Genomic DNA, 4,172 nt, shown 5'->3' with positions numbered 1-4,172 from the left:
TATAGTTAAAATTTTTAAATGAAAATGTCATCTTTCATGCCAGTTAAGGGTAAAGGTCAGTTAGATGTGAAAGCAAAATCTATCGTGCTCAATGTACATGATGCACTAGTTCATCAATCGCCACAGAAAAACGTTAGAAGTTAGAGACAAAATGTTCTCACATGACAGGAGTTAGTGAAAAGACAGTGTACAGGCTTCTGCAAGAAAGGAAAAATGGAAGTGTAGCTCCTCCAAAGAAATCCACAGAACGAAAAATGGTAGAAATGGATGAGGACATCAAAACTTTGATAACAAGAAAAGTGCACACGTTGTATTTCCATAGGAAACTATCTACTTTAGATAAAATTGTGTGTTTAATGAGTGAAGATAACAATATACTGGACCTGAAGAGAGACAAGCTATGGAAAATCCTGCTCGATTAAAATTTTCGTTAGGAAAAGTAAAATCGGAAATCAGCGCTAATTGACAAACCAGAGATAATTTCGTGAAGGCGAATATATTTAAATGATATCCGAAAATACCGCAACGAAGGCAGAAACATATTTTACTTGGATGAAACATGGCTAAACGAAGGACGCTCTGTATCGAAAATATGGCAAGACAAGAATATCCTTAGCTCTCATCAAGCTGTTAGTGAAAATATATCAATTGGCTTAAATACTTCTTCTGGTAAAGGCCGCCTATTGATTATTATGCCTATTGGAAGCGATAAAGGATTTGTTAATGGCGGATTACTGACGTTTGAATCAAAAGTAAGTAAAGATTATCATGACGACATGACTGCTGATGTTTTTGAAGAGTACTTCCAACAAATGATTTAGTTACTTCCCAATAATTCTATTATCGTAATGGACAACGCTAGTTATCACTCAAGACAATTGGAGAAGCTGTCTTCGAATACCTGGACAAAATTAAACATTAAAAACTGGTTATCTCAAAAAGGAATTAGTTTCGATGATGGCATGCTGAAAAGAGAGCTGTTACAAATAGCTATAGCCAACAAATCTAGATTTAAAAAATATGTTACCGATGAAAAAGCTAAAGAACGTGGAATAACAATATTACAATTGCCTCCATAGATACCATTGTGAGTTGAATCCTATCGAATTGATTTGGGCCCAAATGAAAGGTTACGTAGCTCGAAATAACAGTACTTTCAAAATGACAAACCTACAGGAACTTATGATGCAAGCAGTAAATAAAATTATTGCTAAAGAGTGGAGTGATTATGCGGGCCATGTTATAAAAGAAGTGCAAAAAATGTGGGCTTTAGACTATCTTGCAAAAAAGACAATAGAATCGCTAAGTATTACCGATAATAACATGGATGAAGTGAGTGACATAGATGACGACGACGATTTGTGGGACAATCAGAACTAAATGTTTTCAAATTTGTATTTCTTTTTTTTTCTTACATTTTTGCCTCTATTGTTCTATTTTTGTTTTCCATAATAGTAGTGTAAATTTTTTCTGTTGCACTATGTTGCGTTATTATTTTAAATATTGATATTTAAATAAACATTAATAGTAATTAAAAAAAAAAATTAATTTCAAGCTGTACCCTTCTTAAACTCTACCACTGGTACTACATTTCATTCGCACTACTATTATTTAAATTTTATGACCTATTGTGTTTCTTAACCCTAGAAAACTGGATATTCGTAGAAGTTACGACGCTCCATAAAAATTTTTAAAGTTCGGCTATTTCCCGGTCCTGCTTCGCTATGAGCCGTTAGCTATTTGTCCCAATAGTCGTTATCTAACCGGTGGTGTATGTATTTCTTATATATTTTAACGCTTAATCACATATTTTTGAAGCTCTTCGTTAAGGCCGTGTATGGTTAAGGGGTCAATTCGGCCCCCACGGGCGATCGATCTGAAATTTTTACCAATTGTCCCTACCACTCAAAGGACTTACCACATAAAATTTCAACTTCCTAAGTCTCACCATTTAAGGGTAGGACGGGGTTGTGGGTGAAAACTTTAAAACGCCATATCTCGGAAACTATTCATCGTACAGCGTGGGGCAAAATGGTGTGTCCTTCAGTAAACACCTTCTTATTTTCGTATACTTATAGATTTATCGGTTGATGTCAGAGGGCTGGAATCTCAAAAAAAAAAACTTAGGTGATTTTAGAGGAGTTCGCACTTTGGTACACTAACCATTTTTGCACACTGTGTAGAGGGCCTCTCGAAGTATCTACCCACGTTGAATCAGATTTGTATCAAAATCAGTATTTGGGATATAGCGATTCAAAGTGTACGTAGACCACGATGCAAAAAAACAGTATTTATCGCAATAAATATTTTAAAAAAATTTCTCACTTATGGCCTTAGTATACTTGTACACATAGCAATAAACTATTGTGCCTAGTGGTGTGTATATTTACTTGGCAATTTTCGATTAGTTTTTTACAGTTTTTTTAATTATTTTTCATGTGGGATTCTAAGGTCAAATAGATCTAACCCTTTTGCATATATGTAAAAACTTCTCTATTTTTACGACAAAGTCGAGGTACGATCAGGAAATCTTTGAGTTTTATATAGTGATAGTGCTAATATTATTAATTAGGTTAGGCCTGTTAGTTTAAAATGAAAGAGTTTTGAGGGGGTTGATGTTGCCCCTATAGGACGCCTATGTATGTCGCAACCTGGTTAGAACTATTTTCGTCAATTAAGAGGGTTTCGCAATCGTTATCTTCATGCGATTCTTATATTTTATGATTAACGTCTAACCACCCTTTATCGGTACTTGTGAGAAAGGATAGCCGCCCTTTGTCGGCATTTATGGAAATGTACCGATCAAGTGTTATCAGTACCACGGTAACGTCGCAGGTGGTGTCATAAGTCGGTAATTGCTTTCTAGCCAGGGTACGACACTGTTTAATTACCCTTAGTTTAGTATTTAAGAGCGCACCGAAGCTAGAGAGCTCTCTCTTTCTTTCGAGTGGCTCACCAGAACTATTATCCGCAAGTAGAATTCAAAGTGTATCCGTTAATATCAATAAACCCTATTGTTAAAACCCTAGACAACGTTGGAAAAACCTACATTTATTTTAAATTATGGAATCTAATGATTCATTACCTTCCACATCAGCGTCGCTGAATGTTAAGTGTGTGATTTGTTCACGTGCCTTGAGAAAAGTGCCTGGAAAGGCAAAACGTATCAACACTCATGAAGACGTCCGTTTATATTCAAAAGTATTCTGTGTTGCAGTTCAACAGAATCGCACCGTGTGCGGATATTGCCGCATTTCCTTTTATAAAAAGCAAAGAATGCTGGTCCCAATTCAGCAAAACGCTGGACTTCCTAATGACATCTCTAAAAATCCTGTGGTGGAAGAGTCGATTCAGATTAATATCAACGAGAATAGCGATGATTCCGATACAGACGATACACGTGATCCTGAAGTTAAATATAATTTAACATCTAATGAACAGGCCGAAGAATTAGTTAGTCTGGAAATCGATCGCACCGTTGCAACTCACAAATATTGCATCATTTGTGGTGGTAATACAACTTCCAATTTAATTTTGATTCCCGAGAAGGCTCGTTGCCAGAGTTACGCAAAGAGAAAACTGTTTATTCCAATTGGCGATAGATGCTGTAGAAGTCACATCATTTTCGACTCATTTTTTGAGGAAGATTTAATGAAGATCAAGGTATATTCAAATATTTCTGAAATCACATCGAAAGAGCTCTCTTGCATGATGGAAAACTTAGCGATTAGTTGTGATAAAAGTTTGTTTGATCAAGTCTCGGATTTTTCTATGCCCGAAACACAATTAAGACTTTTCACAAGCTTAACTTGGGAGAATTTATTGCAGTTAAAAGAAATGCTAACGTCTCTTAGAAATTCTTGTAACAGAACCACCACACAGGCCATCGTTACCTTTTTATTCAAACTTAAAACCGGTAATTCACATGAACTAATTGCTTCCATTCTTCATTTACCCAATAAAGGGGTCGTCTCGGAGTATCTTAAATCAGTGAGATGTGCTTTTGTCCAAGATATTCTAGCTAAACACTTAGGATGTCAAAATACGACTAGGGAAAAAATTATATATGAAACTAGTCCAATTGCTCGAACAGTACTTAAAGCTGATAATGAGGATTTAATTCTGATATGTGATGGCACTTATGCTCGACATCAGAAAAGCACGAACAATGA

General features: G+C 35.7%; 1 pseudogene; it reads left to right on the top strand.

Moving 5' to 3' along the window:
- Window positions 1-449: 449 nt before the first annotated feature.
- Window positions 450-1,380, top strand: LOC136413398 (uncharacterized; annotated as a pseudogene).
- Window positions 1,381-4,172: the final 2,792 nt, after the last annotated feature.

Source organism: Euwallacea similis, chromosome 14, assembly GCF_039881205.1.
Source record: "Euwallacea similis isolate ESF13 chromosome 14, ESF131.1, whole genome shotgun sequence".
Taxonomy (NCBI): domain Eukaryota; kingdom Metazoa; phylum Arthropoda; class Insecta; order Coleoptera; family Curculionidae; genus Euwallacea; species Euwallacea similis.
Note: the sequence above shows the minus strand (reverse complement) of the source record. Positions and strands in the feature narration are given on the sequence as shown.